Source organism: Lissotriton vulgaris, chromosome 3_1 (genome assembly GCF_964263255.1).
Source record: "Lissotriton vulgaris chromosome 3_1, aLisVul1.2, whole genome shotgun sequence".
NCBI lineage: Eukaryota > Metazoa > Chordata > Amphibia > Caudata > Salamandridae > Lissotriton > Lissotriton vulgaris.
Genome location: NC_141689.1, coordinates 1,306,945,008 through 1,306,966,063, shown reverse-complemented (window position 1 = coordinate 1,306,966,063; position 21,056 = coordinate 1,306,945,008).

Below are 21,056 nucleotides of genomic sequence, written 5' to 3'. Positions count from 1 at the left end.
TGAAAAGGTCTTTACTAAAAACACTCCTACTCCTTCTAAAACAAAGTGGGAAAATAGCAAACGAAGTTCTGAAGAGAAGCGTTCTCATTCCCGAGGTAGGTCTCCTCAAAAGGAGCCCTCTGAAAGGAGGTATAACCTCAAGAATAATGATAATTTGTGAAAACCTGATATCAAGATACTTATACACGTCCGCTCGTACCTTTCAGACTTTGTCACAGAAATCTGAAAAAAGAGGACGGTCAGAAAACAAAGAAGAACGTGTGAAGTCCAAAGACAATCAACACGTTCAGAAAATCAAGAAACCTAAATTCAACAAAAAGAAGGCAGCTGGTCTAAAAATCAGACATGCCGAGGCTCTTGAGGACAGAACTCAAGAACGGAAAATTGGGCTCAGACAATGTTGGACAGTGCAGCAGAAGTCACAATAGCTCGCCAGAACCTGAAGGATCTTCTGAAGATGGTGGACTTAAATACATTCATTCAAGTTGAAACTGCGGACACCAGGGTTAGTTCTCCACATAAGTTATATGAAGTAACACTCTGGATGGAGGGAGGCATACCAAGAAAAGCGAGAGCTCTCTTTTGGGAGCGACTTTCAAAGGTTTATGACATTCTTCTAGCTGAACAAGACTGGCCACCACAATTTGTCAGGGAGTGCCCACATGGCGAAGACAACATTATGCCAGCCTTCTCCAACCATATTCCAATTCATTTAAAATATACTTATGCCAGGAAATGGGTAGTCGCCCAAGCCCCTGCATTATACAAAAATCATGTAGGATGGAATGAGGACTCACCTCACCATAAAATCCAACAAAATAATGAGCTAACTGCACAAAGGCAGTACCCAGTTACGCAAGAAGCTAAAAAAACAGATCAGGGAAATATTAGATCAACTTGAATACCAAGGGGTGATTGAAACAATGCACCTCGTCAATTAACAATCCTTTGTTTCTTGTCTCCAAACCAGACAATACATATCGTCTAGTATTGGATTACAGACATCTAAATTCTTGTTGCAAAACATTTGCAGTGCAAAATGCACACAGTACAGCACTAATGAATAACATTGTGCGTAAAAAGTATAAAAACACATTAGATATTTCAATTGGTTTCTTTTGTCAAAACATTGCACCTCAAAGTAGGTATTTGACCGCTTTCTCAATTATGGGAACACAGGGTCACTTCGGTCGTCTCCCTCAGAGATTTAAGAATAGTCCTGGGTTATTCTCAGCAAGGGTAACAGAGTTACTACAAACCTATGATGATGAGGCATTGTCATATGTCGAATATATATATCTGACAGACGATGACTTGGATAGGCACTTGAACAGGGTGAATACGATAATACTGGCCTTCGCCTCTAAAGGGTACAAATTCAATTTTAAAAAATTGAGAATTGCCCATCTCAACGTCCTTTTCCTATGAAATGAGATATCAAGTGAAGGCAAAAGCCTGGCAGCCAACTTTTTAGAAAAGTGTGCGCTGCTCCAACCTCCAAAAACCCTGAAAAACGTAGTCGATTCTAGGTTTCCTGAATTTTGAGAGAACTTACATTCTAAATTACGCAGAAAGGGTAAAACCTCTCTATGAATTAATCAAACCTGATTTTAAAATATTAAATTGGACACACAAACATACCAAATTTTGCGTTCCCTCCAAACAGACATATTAGCAACAAAACATTGGCAAACACGCGTAACCGTATGCAACGTAGTGATCAGGATAATTCCGGGTCAGTGCGGTTTCACCTACTTAACTTTTAAAAAAAGGTGAAAAAGTACCGATAGCTTACAAATCAAATTTCTACACACAAGCAGAAATGAAGTTCACTTCTACAGAAAAAAATTCTGACAGCTGTGCAAATTGCTGTAGCAAAAGAAAGAGCACTTGCACAGGGAAAACAAATTATGGTCATGACACCTGTACCTGCCTTAGAAGCAGTAACAAAAGCGAGCATTCCTAATAAGAAAAGCTTTACATTCAAGAGGGATACAATGGGTTAATTCTCTTACTGCAACAGATGTTAAATACATTTTTGATCCTTATTTAAAAACACAAGCATTTCTACAATACAAACAAGAATGTCATCTGCCTACTGAAAGTCTGCCTCTTGACCAGTATGAATGTACAATTTATACTGACGGATCAGCTCAACCCGCTACGGAGGGTAAACAAGCCTATAGTGTTGAGTGCGCGATCGTTAAAGGTTGTTGGCACGATGGCAAATTCAGACCAATGGTCATTAAAACTCAATCTCAATCTCAATGGTTAATTCCATATACTCCCTCTAGACAACTTCGTTCCACCACTTTGAATCAACGAGTGGTGCAGCGAACAAAAACAGTAACTTGGGGTGATCGTCGATTTGTGGTTTCGGCCCCAAGCTATGGAACATTCTTCCACAATCCATTAGGATTAGCCACTCACTCCTGCTTTTCCGCAAGCGGTTAAAGACTTGGCTTTTTAACCAATAAATTTACAACGATACTTTCTGAAGATGGTAGTTAGTTTAGCGCCGAGCTGCCTACGGGTATTCATTCGTGCTTAATAAATAGCAATAATAAATAAATAAATAAATCTTTTGGAGATTGTACAGCTCAGCGAGCTGAACTACAAGCATTCAGGATGGCACTTAAGAATACGGATCGCAAAATCCCCACACTCATAGCATGCAATTTGTTTTATTGTGTTTATTCTTAAAATTAATATTTACAGAATTGGCTTCAAAACGGTTTCAAAAATGCAAAACGTTGCACAATCAAGCATAAAACTCTTTGGGGACAAGTAGTTCAGTGACAAGAAGGACTACAAAACACTCACGTGATACACACACTGATTCTTCAACGTGATGGCGTTCAGGTTGAAGGGAATTCCTTGGTTGAAGAAGCCGTGAAGGCAGCTGTGCAAACAGCTTCCGTAGCTGCAATCCCTCATTAAAAAACGAAAATAGACAGCAAAATAATGCTTGCTGTCAATGCTTCAAGCAAAGACAGTGGTAAAACATTACCTAAAGGGTTTCCATTCAAATACTCATCCATAACTGATGCAAACAATGTTCCATTTGTTCGAATCCCTGGAGTGGGGGATAGGGTAATACCAAACATGGAACATAGATTCGAACTAATCCTAGCAGCACATGAAGGGCTCGCCTCTGCACATGCAGGTGTTTCCGCCACAGTATTGTTATTAAAACAAAGATACTGGTGGCCATGCATGAGGAAACACACCAGAAACTACGTCTTGGACTGTGAAATATTCCAAAAGATAAAAGTCTCTACTGTGAAACGTCCTGCGCAGACGCCCCTGTTAAGTTCAGATAAACCATTAGCATGTGCTTACCTGGACCACTGCGGTCCCTTACAAAGGAATGGTAACTATAAATATATCATGGTCGCAGTGGATTCGTGTTCAAGGTTCATTTGGATGTGGCCTCAGTGCTCGGCTGACCCCCAAACTGTTATAAAAGATTTGCAAGTCTTTATCGGCACATACACAGTCGGCACGCTACATTCTTACTAGGGTCTTGCGTTTAGCTCTCGAGCCTACAAGGAGGCCATGGCCGATTTGGGCGTTGCATTGTGGTACTCTAGTTCATTCCATCCTGAGGGAAATTCGGTTGAGGAGAGAAGAAAACTGGACATAAAGCAATCTATAACAGCTAGGGTATTAGGTTCTGGTGACAGGTGGGTCAAACATCTAATAAGTGTCCTAGTCTAAACAACTTGCCAAGAAGTTCTCTAGGGTTATCACTCCATATGAAGTCCTTTTTGGAACTAGAATGTTAGTCGCGGACCTTGTTTGTCAGACATCAGTGGTGGACCAAAAAACATTTGATATCAAAGATCGTTGGGCTGTTTTACAGGACTTAAAACAAACTAGAACTAAACAAAGTAACGTGTTCCTGAAGCCAACCACCACTGAGTAAAAAAACGACGGTCCCAGCAAGGCCTGTCGGGCTCCCAAAGCTTGGTGATCTGGTCAGAGAAAAGATGTCAGATAAGAAGAAATGTGGGCCTTCTTACAGACATCCAGTACCTGTCCTAGAAATCCACGGAGCAAGAAAAGTATTACTGCCGCCCCTTATGGGTAAAGAAGAGAACCATTTTGTGTCCCTCGAACCTGATTAAACCACACTATGTGGCCGATACTTAGCAGTAGGCCGAGTGGACTCTGACCAAGTAGCAGATGCCCTGCTCTAGCTACTATCCAAGATGTTCAAACTGAGAGACTCATCACCTTTAAAGAATCTGCAGTGCGAAAAGTACTATGCAACAAAGCTATGGAACTTGTACCTCTTGAGACCCAAATAACAGTTCGTCAAGAAACACCTGTCTACAACGAAGTAGCGTCTGACTACACAAATGTAACAAGTGATCCTGTGGTTCCAGCGTTTTCAACGAATCCTGATGCAATCCCTACAATTGACCGAACTGCCTCTGGCTATTTCTTTAACTTTGATACGTTTTCTGAGGATCCCAGTGAGCCTGAAACGACGCCAGCAAAAATAACTTTACAAGAACACGTTACATACCTTTTTCATCACCTAAAAAAGACTTATCTGGTTTCAGGATTCAACTTTGGATTGTGTTGGGTATATTTATTTCTTCTACTTTGGTTGACTCTGGTAATAACTTTGGGAATGCTGATAAATGGAAGATATGTCAAAATGGACACAGCAAGTAAGAACATCAACTTACTCCTCAAACCACACAAATCAACCCATCGTGAACAAAGGGACTTGTCAGCAGTGAACATCACAGCCGTTCCTATAACAGGTGGTATAGCATGGGACAAAACAGAATATGACATTTTTGGCCTGTCGGAGCTGTTAAAAAGTACGGAAATGTCCACACTTATTCAAGATTTCATTTAGTGATTTAGTTTCATCTAGTCCTTTTCTGATTTTTGGGACTTCGAGACTGTTAATAATATGATGTCAGACTTAGAAATGTCTGCAGTGTTAACAAATCATGAATATTTAGAAGGTTCATCAGACTATGAGCAAATGTATTGTTATAATCATTATGGTCATAATTTCTTGACAAATCTGCAAATCCTAGAAATATATTAATATATGACCAATGGGAACATTGTCCTATGCCACCAAAGGGTAGCTCAAAAACATTTGCAATGACATTTCCGTACTTTTCAGAGTTCAATGTATCCAATCTAGAATCGTTTTACTTTAAAAATGTAAACAAGACAGGCATGAAAAGTGTGTTAACAAATACCAAACAGATTTATTCTGCAGCCTTTTATGCCCAACTGTCTAAACTAGGTTTCAACTTTTGGAAAGGCAACATTGAGACAAAAAATGTCTGGGGTGCAAAAGATTGGAAGGTACTGGGTGTAGAAGCTTTATTTAGAGCCTGTATAATCCCTGAGCAAATTATGTTTTTGAATGACACTGTCCAACAGACGTCTTGCCTTGGGTTAGCCAAGATCAAAGACATGAACAACCCGTCCATACCTATACCTATACCTGATAGTAAGAAAACTTCAGAGGGGGAGGTTGAGGTACTTACTATTTTGCATCACAACAGAAAAGATCCAGATTGGAATACATGGTTAATCTGGCCCACAGACACACACACCTGTCAAGATAGATTCCTGAACAAAACACAGGAATTCACATTCAATAGGCCAGATTCAAGATATGTTCAAAGACAGCACCCTGGAAGAGTAACAACATACAGTGTAGGGAAGTTTTGCCTCGATTGGCTACAAAGATCTACTCCAAAGGATGTAAAACAATACTTATCTTTAATTAAAGATGGCGCTGATCTTAGGGAATTCTTGCTAGGACCAAGAACACCGCGTCATAAACGTTTTATATATGCCGGTATCTATGCTGCTTATAATGAAGTATGGAAGAACGCAAGCAGAGACTGCAGAAAGAATACGAGAAATTGATTGTATTAATTTAGAGAAAACTCTCTCTGTAGTTGACAATGGTTTAACGACTCTGTCGTCCAGGATATATTCATTGGACAGCATAGTGTCTTCTGCCATAGACATCAAGAAACAGGACTTGGTCATGTTGCAACATGGTCAATCGCAATTACATTCTATCATGCTATTAGGCTGGGCTTTGCAAGCATTTAATCAATACTGCATCACTGTTTTCAGAATTCAATCTAACTGATAAACAGGTCAAACTTGCACAAAGGGGAGCAGACTATTCGATGCTGAGCATTGAAAAACTGGAAAGATTGCCATTTATGGTAGCAGAAAAGCCAGCTACGGAATGGATAATATATGGAACAATCACTCTGCCTGTTACAATTTTCCATTTTCAATATTGCCTAAAACACATACCAGCAGGCACATATGAAAGGTTGGGTAAAGAATACATCAAGACATCCTGGGAATTACCGTACACACATAGATTTTAGAGTGGGGGCTGTGAAGTGTTTATTAGCGGGAAAAACTGTGAAAACGCACTAAGCAGTTCTCTCCCTTGTCAGGGTATAAACTTACAAGGGACCTCCAATGGTTCCTCTAACAGTTTATCCTGCCACCTGCAAGGTTCCCCAGCTCCAGTGATTCATCCAATTTTTGGACAACTTTCAAATGGAAGTTACCTCATGTTGAACGATCACAGCTGCTGTGGCATGTTGCCAGGTATACCATATCTAGTAACTGTGTCAGCCAGGATCACTTGCTGTATGCAAGTATTGTTTCCTAAAACCAAGACAGACAGGGAGTCACCTTTATGGCCTTCACTGAACATCTCTTCTATACAAATTGATACTTTAAGCAGAATGAAATCCATTCTTTTGCAAAAAACTGTGCCACTGACCTCGGCCAAAGAAACGTATGATCTACAACTCGTAAGGACTTCTGCCAAGCTACATGCCTTCTTAACTACAAACTGCCATATACATTTCTCAGAAATGTTATTTCGTATCATGTCTGATACGAGCGGTATTGTACATATATTTAAGAACATATTTTCTGGACTGTTAGCACCTTTTGAAGCGGTCCTAGGAATATTTCCAAACTTCGTGCACTCCGTGTTTTGCTGATTGCCTCTCCTTTTGGGACTCATTGCAGGGATACTATTTTTGCTTGTATTTCTGCGATATGACAATCCAATTCACCAGCAACACCCAGTTCTCCATGGAGACAACTCTTCTGGCGATGAAGTGTTGTGTGGGCATCATCCAAATTCTAGGAATACCTCGTCTACAAGAATTAAATACCATATGGTTTCTGTCTTTCAAACTAATCTGGCAAGATTGCATCTTACCTGTTCTATGATGCTTGCTATGCAGAAAAGAATAGATGTTAGACACATGTTTCACACTCCCATCAGTCTTGCCAACAGATGTTGATAGTTTGCTTGAACCAGTAACAGCCCATGCAGTCTGTTGTCCCCCGCGGCTACCAAGTCTGATGGCGGCATTCATTGAGATCACACAGACACAAATTGCAACTCCTGAGGTATGAGAGGAAACAGGCGTGCAGGTACCATCCAGTATAAACACTGCTAATGCAACCAATGCTGACAGCGATGCTTCACATCTATGTGTGGTTAATCTTCTAAACAAGGTAATCCAACTTTCGCCAACAATGGTAGAAAACGTTTTGTCAACAGACATAGAAGATTTCATGTTTTCCCCAAACTCTAACATGACTTTTGATTTTGGCACACAGTGTTTTGAGAGATTTTGAATTTGACCTTCATTTTTCAAAACAAGAGACTAACTTTAGAACTTTTTCCCATGATTATTTTTTTTTTCTTCAAATTTGTATTTTTCCTTTTGGCACAAGTAATCTGCTTAAAGTTGAAATACTCATAGAGAACAAGAATTCTTTGAAAAACTTCCAGAGACAATATTTGACTCTTGTCCACATACAAACAATTTTATGTAATCTGACATGAAATGGTACAGATCTTTTTCTTCTGTATTTACGAGCCATTTCATAAATGTATATTTTCGTGATTAATTCAGGTAGCATTCAAATGTCAGCATACATGCTGAGAATGAAACATTGCTTAAAAGCGTACAACACCAATGCATCTTTTATGTGTACAACCAATACCAATGCATTTTTAATGTATTTCGGGTGGATTTTCACTCTTCATGTGTAGATATGTTTTAGATATGTTACAGATGATTAGAATTTAGTATGGTCGCACATATGGAAGTGGAGTGGGTGCTGTATGTCGATTTAGATTCCGAATGGATTTTCCAGGTTCATGCCCTTATATAGGTAAGATTCGCATTGCCCTTATATAGGCATATAAATCCAGTCCTTATTTAGGCATAGCCCATGCTACCCAAATACAGAAATGGCTACTTCCATCTGCTCATCTACGTCACAGCGATTTCTTGGAAATACACACTCTTAAGCCGTTAGGGACTTCCCCTTGCTTGGATATTGATTCCTCCAAGAACTCATTTATTATGCATGAACAGCTATTGCTTAGGGGTTCATTCATGATGTTTATATGCCCGACTTTACGTCAAAGCTGGCATTCCTAAACACCTTCAAGGTATGAATATACCTTCACTTGCTATGGCGGTGTGGTTCGGGGCAGTTCGACTACCTACTTGCACGACCCAGCTCGCTACAGCAAGTGCCAGAGGAAGCCAACTCTCCCTCTGATACACTGACAAGAAGCTGTCATCCTCCTGCCAAGAAATCCAGCTCCAATGTTTCTGACTCCCCTTGCGAGGTGTTGGGAAATCGAGTCCCGAGACAGAGATACCAACCTCGCTCATTCTAAGGTATGGAGCTGATTAGAACCTAGAGAAACCTTTGGCAATTCTTGGCAAAACTAAAGCTATGCTAAAGACAACACCTACTTCTTCCCTCGTACTAGACCTAGGTTAGGTACACTGGGGTAGGCGTATTTTAGAAGCACCAGTTGAGTATTTTAGCCTGTGTTATTTATGTATGTATTTTTAAATATGTCATAGCAACAGACAATGCTTATACAGTATTATTTCATATTACTGTTTTCGCTGTACGGATTATACTTCGCATTCTATCAAACGATTGTAGCAGTTCCTCTCTCTTGCATGAGAAAGAAGACTGTTCAATAAATCTTTTATTGAAACGGCCGTCTCTATATTTCTGTGCAACTCTGTAGAAACGAAGAATGCATGATTGTCTGAGTGAAATAGTTATCTATTGTTTCCACGACTCTGAAGATATGTTTCGATTCTAGGAGAAACAATGTTATCATGTTTATGTTGTTGTCAGAAACTAATCCCTTCTTGTTTACTCGAGAAAGTTTCTAGTGACCTCTGAGTTAGCTGGCACACACAAATAAGTTTAGTACACTCAATAGAGACATACTGACCTCAGTCCTATGTCAAATCTATAGTGTATATTATTCCAATACGCAGAGCCTATTGGGAATATAGGAACTACACTACAATACAAGCTGAGTAAAAAACAATAAGGACACTATGTACAAGTGTAATAGGCCTTCTGGGTTGCTGACTACCAGTGAGATAAAATCAATATTAACTAAAAACAAAAATACGGATATATTTCCTCAACTACTAAGAAACCGTTGAAGACCCCTGCATTTACCACCTGAGGCAACTTCTTACATTAACATTTTGAAAAACATGCCAAAGTTAATAGATGGGGCTAAAGAGGATTGGGGGAATCTGAAGACCATGTTTGTGCACTGGTTCACTAAACATTTTTATTATAATCTGAATTTCCTTGCCCAAATATCATCATGGTAAAAAGAGTAAACTGGGTGGGGCAATCCCCAAAACTCTGAGAAGGGGACTGCATTGTTATAACTTTTCAATTCCCAGAATTGGTTAGATATGTGTTTTGGGAGATATGCACTAGAGGGGCAATGCCAACAAGGCCTCAAAATGATGTTGTCATTGCAGTACCCTTATGGAGCATCCTAGCCATCCAGTTAACAGACCAGCCCTAGTGGACTGGTGCACACCATTTACATTAACCAATAGATTTTCTCCTCTGAGAATATGTAGTGATCTGGACTGACTACATCAGGGTGTAGAACATAATCCCTGTTCTACTATTTTAGCAAAAAATATCTATGATCTGACTAATCAAGAACTGGACTTGATGAAAGTTTTGCCACCCAAGAACCTGATAGTAGTAACAAAGAATATTGCGGGTATTAAAAATAAACTGAATGAGGAAGCATTGCTTGAATTGAAAAGAAATTGTCAAATCATTTATTAGCAAGAATCTTGGCATACAGAACCTTTCCATATCGATGGATTTTCAAAGGTTGATACGCTAGCGACCCCCTCTCGTAATGGAAGTGCCAAAGGAGCACTCGCTGTTTTAGTTTACGTTACATGCCTTTTAACTCTTAAGAAAGTTTACATCAATTCACACTATTTTCAATTCCTTTGTTTTTTAACTATTGATAATCAGTGTTTTGTAATCAACTTTTATAATGTTTTTGATAGTACTAGAAATCAGGTTATGCTGGCACTTGAGAAGGAGCTAGATTTATTTTGAAAACACATTAGAAGTGACTGTTTTTTTATGGGGGCTTGGGATTTTAACAGCAAGAAATGTGAAAACCTTGAAGGGAAACATTGTGGATACGGGAGCGAATATGGAAAAATGATTCCCATTTTCCATACAATTTATATGGTGATACTATTAACAGGGCAATGCATAAATATAACTTAGAACTATTTGATCAGTCGACTGCAGAAGGACACCCCAGTCACCAACGTACAAAGGCCATAGACAGTGCTCAATCATTGATCATTGTGAGGAAGAGCAGGATATGCACGCCGGAATACATACATTGGAATCTCTTTCCCCGTCTCCTCTAATGTTATTGCAGAGTGTGCCTACGGGGAGCTGGCCCTTTAAGATGACAGACTTTCCCGACTCTGAGAGGTCACGTGGGACGGAGGACTTCAAATGGGAAGCCGCCGAGGATAATCGGTGTTCAGCTGGACCAACGGACGAAGAACGCCACGGGAGGACGCTTGCCCGAACGTACTCCGTCCTGCCATCAGCTCGAAGCCTGCATGAAGAGAAGACACTGGATTCATCGGCTGGAGTGGAGAACCAAAGGACGGAACGAGAGGACGACACAGACGGGCAGCCAGACCCTACCTGGCAACGCAACAACTCGAGTCACGGCCCAGGAGGGACGTGGCTCCACAAGGTACGGGGTCATATCTCATCAGTTTGGGGTCGCGCACAGGAGGGATCCAAGGGCGGGGAAGTAAGCAGGAATCTCCAAGAGCGGGGAGTAAGCGGGAGTCTTCACGAGCCGCAACCGTCCTCAGTATAAACGCAGTGCAAGCGAATCACTGGTGTTGGCAATGGTGACGATTCCCTCACTTCCCCACAGCTCCTGCGTCATAATTATGAACTGAGAGCCCCCCCCTTACAGGACTCTTTTTGTTTCCTCTTTCCCTTTTTGAGCATCGGCGAGCGACCGCCACCAGTCCTGATGAGACACCCACACCCCTAGAAGTACGAGAGAAGAGACGAAAGCAACTACAAGTACCAGAAGGCTTTGCACCGGAAGAGTGCCCATCCTTTGTTAAGTGACTGTTTTGACCCAAAGACTATAGTATCACTCTGTTTACCAATAAATCCCTAAATCAGATATTCCTGCATCCTGGTCTGCTTCTCCACCACCCCACACGTGGTGTCAGAAGTGGGATTTTAGGTCGCCTCCGAGATGGAAAATCTCATCCAACAGTTAATTCAGGGCCAGGAAAAGTAAGAATGGGCGGTGGAAAAACAAATGTCGTCTGCCAATGCAGACCGGGAACTTATAAAAGACGGTCTAGCAAACCATGCTGATCAGATGTTGAAGGTGGCTGATGACCGCAGGGATCTAACCACACAACTACAAATACGTGCCGGTACTGGTCCTAATGTGTCCCTTCAAAAGTATGCCACCAGAGAGGATCCTGATGCCTTTCTTCTAAATTTCCAAAGGGCAGCACGGGCCTCTGGTTGGCCCGAAGCTAAATGGCCTTTCTTTCTTGCCCCTCTCCTGACTGGAGAAGCACAAGCTGCTTATCAAGTAGCTAACCCAATGGTAATACCCCATACAAGGACATTAAAGAACTTATCCTAGACCACATGGGTATGGACGCTGAGGCCTACAGGGTCAAATTCAGGAAAGAAAGAGGCACATCCTCTGACAATCCCAAGACCTTATACTTTAAACTAAAAGCAGCTGCTGATAAGTGGTTACAACCCCAGAACCATTCCAAAGATGAGATTATGGCAATGATATACTTGGAACAATAACTTGAGGCTCTCCCATATCCTATTCAGAGGTGGCTCAAACAACATCACCACCTTAGTCCTGAACAGGCAGTAGAGATGCCCACAACATTTTACGGAGCGCAACCCCGGGCATTACCTTGGGATGCAGAGAAGACTCCAAAACCCACAGGAAATGTAGTTAAACAGGAAAAGAAACCCGTAAACCGACCCTAGAGTACCTGAAACCGAAACCATTCAAGTTAGAACCTCCTCCCCTTCGCAATCCACAATGTTTTGAATGCGGTGAATGGGGCCATATCGCTAGGAATTGTCCCAAGAAGAAATCACAGGAAGAACCCATGGACATTGGATGCATACCACGTTCCATTCTATACTCAGCAGAACTGGGTCCTAGTTTTCACGTAAGTGTACTCATAGACGGAACAACAGTAAGAGCGCTACTTGATTCGGGTTGTAAGCAATCCGTCATTCTGAAATCCTTAGTGCCTCCGTCTCATGGGGTAGTGAAGGGAACGGTTCCCATTAGGTGTGTCCATGGAGATGTAAGGACCTATCCCTTGATGGAAATTCCAGTGACACTTCCTACAAGACAAATATTGCATGCTAGGCTTGGGGTTGTCCCTACTCTACCCGAACAGATGATAATAGGTCAAGACAACCCGTCCTTTTTGTTTCTTTTACAGGAAAAATTACAGAAGCGTTCATCTTCCCCATCATCCCATTCCACACTCCTCACTCAAGCCCCCTGGCTCATAGATTCCAGTTTTAGGTATGCTCAAAAAAATGACCCAACCCTTCTCTTAGCTTGGGAGCAGGCAGAACAGACATCCCCAACATTTCCGTCCTTTGTAATACAAAATGAATTGTTGTATAGGATTGGAAAGCAGGGGGACACCCCTCAGCTATTAGTACCTCAGGCATTTAGAGAACAGGTCATGTTTTTTGCGCATTCTCACTTGTTGGCTGGACATAGAGGGGCGCAAAAGACAATACAGATGTTTTTACAACACTTTTATTGGCCAGGAATATTTTCACATGTTACCAAATATTGTCAGGAATGTGAGGTTTGCCAGAAAAAGAACCCCTATACACCCCCGGCAGTTCCACTGCAACCTCTTCCAGTTGTTGGTAAACCCTTTGAAAGGGTTGGAATGGATCTCATTGGCCCCCTTCCACGCACAAAAAAAGGACACCTGTATGCCTTGGTTGTGGTGGATTATGCTACAAGATATCCGGAAGCCTTTCCATTACGAACACCTACAACCCAGAATATCTCAGAAAAACTAATGGAACTGTTTTCCAAGGTCGGGTTCCCTAGGGAAATTCTCACTGATCAGGGTACACCATTTGTGTCCAAATTAATGAAGCAAATATGTAAAACGTTGGACATCTCCCACATTAAAACCTCAGTCTACCATCCCCAAGCATATGGCTTATGTGAACGTTACAACGCTACTCTCAAACTGACCCTAAAGAAACTCTTAACAGTAGAAGGAAAAGAGTGTGACATGCTGCTTCCATTGGCCCTGTATGTAGTACGGAGCCAAGTACAAGCAAGCCTAGGTTGTTCTCCCTTCCAACTACTGTATGGACGAGAACCCAGGAGTCTCCTTGAAATAACTAAAGAGGTGTGGGAACAAGAAAAGGAGGAAGAAACTAAATATTTTCTAGACTATACCAGAGCCTTATGCTCTAAACTGCACAAATTAAGGGACTTTGCTGATTCCAATCTTGAGAGAGCACAAACAAAACAACAATTTCTGTACAACAGAGGGAAGAAGTGGAGACAGTTATCAGTAGGAGACTGGGTTTTAGTTCTCTTGCCCACTGCAATAGGAAAAGCAAAGTCTGGTTGGCAAGGCCCCTATAAGGTAACAGAAAAAGTCGGACTAACATCCTACCGGGTGCAAGTCAAGCCCAGGAAATGTCAACTGTACCATATAAATCTGTTCAAGAAATGGCTAGGGCCCCCTCCTCAAGACGTACATAACGTCGGAAGCCTCTCCTCTGGTGTGTCAACACAACCAACTGGTTCTTAATTCTGAGTTAACCACAGGCCAGGTACATTCCCTTCAGAACACCCTAGCCCCTTTTGCACATATCTTCTCGGATTTGCCTGGGAGAACTACTCTAGCAGAACATACTATCCCTACCCAACCAGGGAAAATAGTGAAACAAAAGCCCTATAGAATACCTGCCGCTAGAAGACAGGCAATAGAAAAGGAAGTAGAGAGCATGTTGGAATTAGGCGTCATTAAACCCTCAAACAGCAACTGGTCTTCACCAATAGTCTTAGTGCCAAAACCGGATGGCTCTGTCCGGTTTTGCATTGACTTTCGCGATGTGAACTCTATTTCTAAGTGTGATTCCTACCCTATTCCTAGGGTAGATGAGCTTATAGAAAAATTAGGAGAAGCTCAGTTTATCACTACTCTCGACCTTACCAAAGGTTTTTGGCAGGTACCACTTAAACCAGAGGATCAGGAAAAGACCGCTTTTGTCACCCCTAGCGGACTTTTACGAGTTTATGGTCCTACCTTTTGGGTTACATGGGGCACCTGCCACATTCCAGCGACTAATGAATCAGGTATTGCAAAAACACCAGGACTACTCGTCCGCGTACCTGGATGACATAGTGATATTCAGTCCAGACTGGGACACCCATCTACAACACTGTACCCAAGTCTTTTCTGCTCTTCAAGCCACAGGCTTACATGTTAATGCAAAAAAATCAAAAGCTGGATTTAGAAAGGTGAAGTATCTAGACTATCTCTTAGGTAATGGAGTCATAGAACCTCAATCAGAGAAAGTGAAAGCTATAGTAGAGGCTCCTTTTCCATCTACAAAGAAATAAGTTAGGGCATTCCTCGGACTCCTTGGGTATTATAGGCGCTTCATACCCCAGTACTCTGAACTGGCAACGCCCTTAACTGATTTACTCCAAAAGAGTGTCAAGGATAGAGACCTTCACCAACCCCCACCTGCTGCAAGGAAGGCTTTTCAAGAGTTAAAAGCGGCTATAACAACTGCCCCTGTTCTTCGATCCCCTGGCTTCTCAAAACCTTTCTTACTACATACAGACGCCTCTGAACATGGTCTGGGGGCTGTTTTGTCCCAAACATCAGCTGAAGGCATTGAACATCCTATCCTTTTCATCCGTCGAAAACTATTTCCTAGGGAGCAAAAGTAACCTATAATCGAGAAGCAATGCCTTGCCATTAAGTGGGCAATTGAGAAACTCCGGTATTATCTGGAGGGCGCCCACTTCCTGCTCTTTACGGACCATGCACCCTTGCTGTGGATGAGCCGCAATACGGGGAACAATCCACATATTCTCCGATGTTTCCTCTCTTTGCAACCTTACTCTTTTGAGGTTATCCACCGGAAGGGTACGGAGAATGCGAATGCTGATTTCCTTTCCCGTTTTCCATTGTTTCCCGAACGTGAACAATCTGGGGTAGGGGTGTGTGAGGAAGAGCAGGATATGCACGCCGGAATACATACATTGGAATGTCTTTCCCCATCTCCTCTCATGTTATTGCAGAGTGTGCCTACGGGGAGCTGGCCCTTTAAGGTGAAGGACTTTCCCGACTCTGAGAGGTCACGTGGGATGGAGGACTTCAAATGGGAAGCCGCCGAGGATAATCAGTGTTCAGCTGGACCAACGGACGAAGAACGCCACGGGAGGACGCTTGCCCGAACGTACTCGGTCCTGCCATCAGCTCGAAGCCTGCACGAAGAGAAGACACCGGATTCATCGGCTGGAGTGGAGAACTAAAGGACGGAATGAGAGGACGACACAGACGGGCAGCCAGACCCTACCTGGCAACGCGACAACTCGAGCCACGGCCCAGGAGGGACGTGGCTCCACAAGGTACGGGGTCATATCTCATCAGTTTGGGGTCGCGCACGGGAGGGATCCAAGGGCGGGGAAGTAAGCTGGAATCTCCAAGAGCTGGGAGTAAGCGGGAGTCATCACGAGCTGCGACCGTCCTCAGTATAAAGGCAGTGCAAGCGAATCACTGGTGTTGGTAATGGTGACGATTCCCTCACTTCCCCACAGCTCCTGCGTCATAATTATGAACTGAGAGCCCCCCCCTTACAGGACTCATTTTGTTTCCTCTTTCCCTTCTTAGCATCGGTGAGCGACCGCCACCAGTCCTGATGAGACACCCACACCCCTAGAAGTACGAGAGAAGAGACGAAAGCAACTACAAGTACCAGGTTTTGCACCGGAAGAGTGCCCATCCTTTGTTAAGTGACTGTTTTGACCCAAAGACCATAGTATCACTCTGTTTACCAATAAATCCCTAAATTAGATATATTCCTGCATCCTGGTCTGCTTCTCCACCACCCCACAATCATATATTGAACTCAGAATCTGGAAGAGGACAGATAGTGAACATGGAAGTGATAGATACCTGTCTTAGTGATCATCACCCGCTATTTCTAATCCTTGGACTTAATGAAACTCCACTGGAGGGGCTTCGATTAGCCCCTACTATATCAACACAAGGAGAGAATGGAATCACTATCAAATGGTCTGGTGTTAACCCAACTGAATTTTTTGATACATTAATGCACAATTGCCAATATGAGATTGAGATTTGTAACAAGGGGGATTCTTCTGACTGTGACATTATTGGGACTTTCTGCAGTATCACCTCTGTAATCGCGGGGGATTAAACATTAGGAATGAGAAGATAGCTCCAAAAATGTTAGTTGGTTTGAGAGGCAATATACAAAGGCTAATCAAGCTTTACAAATTGCCCTAAAGGTTAGGCCTAGAGATATTGAATTCATAAAATCACAGAGGACAATATATAAACAGACCCTTACTAGAAGGAAAAGGGAGATTCAAGACCAGGCATGGGAGAAATTACCTCGGGCCACTAGTACAAAAGATGACCCCCTTTTCTGGAAACAAATAACCAACCTTATATTAAAATCCATTCCGCAGTTAAAATTGAGAGCTTGGCCAAGCCCATGGAATGGATAACGCATTTTGGACAGGTTTTCAACCCAGACAATGACATTTCTGTATTGGTAGATAAAAGTGATCTTAATGGAACCTCAGCACCTTTAGATAAGAGTTTTTATTACTTTGGGTCCATATTACTTTGGATGAGGTCACAGTGGCCCTAGACCGGTGCGCAAATGGGAAGGAACCAGGACCTCATGATGTTCCAGTAGACATTTTTACGGTGGATAAGGATCGCTGGGCCCCAATGTTGCAAAAAGTGTTTAATGCTGGAGCAGGTGGTCTGGTACAGAGAACTTGGACAGAAAGTATTATAGTCTCGATTTTTAAGAAGGGTGATAAAAGTAACACCATATGCTACCACCCTATTACCCTTCTCAATACAACATCAAAACTAATGGGCAGAATCCTCTTGGAGAGATTGGAAATTTGGGAAGCTGAAAAATCAATTCTTAGAGAATCACAGTACGGATTCAGAAGGGAGATAGGGACCATTCCGCAGTTAAAATTGAGAGCTTGGTCCAGCCCATGGAATGGATAAGGCATTTTGGACAGGTTTTTAACCCAGACAATAACATTTCTGTATTGGTAGATAAAAGTGATCTTAATGGAACCTCAGCACCCTTAGATAATAGAGTTTTTATGACTTTAGGTCCATATTACTTTGGATGAGGTCACAGTGGCCCTAGACAGGTGCGCAAATGGGAAGGAAGCAGGACCTGATGAGTTTGCTGTAGACATTTTTACAGTGGATAAGGATATCTGGGCCCCAATGTTACAAAAAGTGTTTCATGCTGGAGCAGGTGGTCTGGTACAGAGAACTTGGACAGAAAGTATTATAGTCCCGATTTTTAAGAAGGGCGATAAAAGTAACACCATATGCTATCACCCTATTACCCTTCTCGATACAACGTCAAAACTAATGGGCAGAATCCTCTTGGAAAGATTGGAAATTTGGGAAGCTGAAAACTCAATTCTTATAGAATCGCAGTACGGATGCAGAAGGGATATAGGGGCCATTGAGCAGTATATTAACCTTCATTTAATAATTAGTAAATGCACAGTAGCAAAAAAGGGCCGTCTACCTTTGTGTTTTGTTGACCTCACAAGTGCTTTGGACTTAGTGACTGACATGAAATTATGGGAACCCTTGGCTCTCATGGTGCTGCGAATTACATTATTGCATAAATATATAAAGTAGAGTGCACTACCCATTTTAGAGTAACACAGGGAATAAGGCAGGGATGTGTTGTTGCTCCACTCCTGTTTTCTCTCTATATAAATGGTGTAGATGAAGGTTTGCAAAAGTTAAACACTGATGTCCCAAAAGTTGGTAATATGCCGTCCCCACCCTGCTTTATGTGTATGACGCAGTCCTTTTATCTAGAACCACTAATGGGCTCCAGTGCCTAATTGAGAAATTAGCAGAATATATGCTGGAAAAGGACCTGGTGGTGTGTGGCTGCCCGGTGTCTCCTGGGGGGTCTGATGTCCGCACTGCTAGGGTCACCCGGGGCTACGGTCAGTGCTCAGCTTTGGCCATGTGTCTGGTGGGGAGGGGTGGTGGCTGCTCTGAGCACTGCTGGGGCACCTGAGGCTATGTGACCTGGGGGGCTGCTCTGAGCACTGCTGGGGTCACCAGGAACAATGTGACCAGGGAGGGGGGGCTGCTCGGAGCACTGCTGGGGGCACCTGGCACTATGTGACCGGGGGTCTGCTCTGAGCACTGGTGGGGTCACCTGAAGCTATGTGACCTGGGAGGGGGGCTGCTTTGAGCACAGTTGTGTCACCTGGAGCTATATGACCAGGCGGGGCTGCTCTGAGCACTGCTGGGGTCATCTGGAGCTATGTGACATGAAGGGGGGTCTGCTCAGAGCACTGCTGGGGTCACCTGGAGCTTTATGACCTGGGAGGCGGTGGTGGGCTGCTCTGAGCACCACTGGGCACACCTGGAGCTATGTGACCTGGGAGGGGGCTGCTCTGAGCACTGCTGGGGTCACCTGGAGCTATGTGACCTGAGGGGGTGGGGGCTGCTCTGAGCACTGCTGGGGGCACCTGGCACTATGTGACCAGGGGCTGCTCTGAGCACTGCTGGGGTCACCTGAAGCTATGTGACCTGGAAGGGGGGGCTGCTGTGAGCACAGCTGGGGTCACCTGGAGCTTTGTGACCTGGGCGGGGTTGCTCTGAGCACTGCTGGGGTCATCTGGAGCTATGTGACTTGAAGAAGGGTCTGCACAGAGCACTGCTGGGGTCACCTGGAGCTATGTGACCTGGGAGGGGTTGGTGGGCTGCTCTGAGCACCACTAGGCACACCTGGAGCTATGTGACCTGTGAGGGGGTGGGGGGCTGCTCTGAGCACTGCTGGGGGCACCTGGCACTATGTGACCAGGGGCTGCTCTGAGCACTGCTGGGGTCACCTGGAGCTATGTGACCTGAGGGGGTGGGGGGCTGCTCTGAGCACTGCTGGGGGCACCTGGCACTATGTGACCAGGGGCTGCTCTGAGCACTGCTGGGGTCACCTGGAGCTATGTGACCTGGGAGGGGTTGGTGGGCTGCTCTGAGCACCACTAGGCACACCTGGAGCTATGTGACCTGTGAGGGGGGCTGCTCTGAGCACTGCTGGGGTCACCTGGAGCTATGTGACCTGAGGGGGTGGGCGCTGCTCTGAGCACTGCTGGGGTCACCTGGGGCTATGTGACTTGGGGGGCTGCTCTAGGCGCTGCTGGGGTCACCTGGGGCTATGTGGCCGGGGGGCTGCTCTGAGCACTGCTGGGGTCACCTGGGGCTATGTTACCTGGAGGGGGCTGCTCTGAGCACCACTGGGGTCACCTGGGGCTATGTGACCTGGGAGAGGGGACTGTTCTGAGCACTGCTGGCATCACCTGTGACAATGTGACCTGGGAGTGGGGGCTGATCTGTGCACTGCTGGAGTCACCTAGAGCTATGTGACATGGGCGGGCTGCTCTGTGCACTGCTGGGGTCACCTGTAGCTATGTGACCTGGGGGGCTGGTTGGAGCACTGCTGGGGGCACCTGGGGCTATGTGACCTGGGGGGGGGTGCTGCTCTGAGCACTGCTGGGGTCACCTGGAGCTATGTGACCTGAGGGGGCTGCTCTGAGCACTGCTGGGCTCACCTGGAGCTATGTGACCTTGGAGTGGGGGCTGCTCTGAGCACTGCTGGGGTCATCTGGGACTATGTGATCTGGGAGGGGGCTGCCCTGAGCACTGTTGGGGTCATTTGGGGCTATGTGACCTGGAGGGGGTAGGGGGCTGCTCAGAGCACTGCTGGGGGCACCTGGGACTATGTGACTGGGGGGTCTGCTCTGAGCACTGCTGGGGTCACCTGGGGCTATGTGACTTGGAGGGGGGCTGCTCTGAGCACTGCTGGGGTCACCTGGGGCTATTTGACCTAGAGGGGGGATGGGGCTGCTCTGAGCCCTGCTGGGGTCACCTGGAGCTAGGTGACCTGAGGGGGGCTGCTCTGAGCACTGCTGGGGTCACCTGGGGCTATGTGACCTGGGGGCTGCTCTGAACACACATTCATTTTCATATTTAGGTGTGCTATTCACTGCAAATGGTCATTGGGGACCCCACATTGATTATTGTAAACTAAAATGTACACGGATTACAGAGGCAATTTTTAGATTTTCAACAAAAATGGGAAATAAACCCATTAGGGATATTTTGACCTTCTGTAAGAGTAAGTGCCTTACTGAAACTTGCTATTGTGTTGCGCTCTGGGGAGCAGCTAACCATGCTATCCTTCAGACCCAAGAAAACATCTTTTAAAGAATATTGCCAGCCATCCCCAACTCTACCCCTATATATAGCCTGCACAAAGAG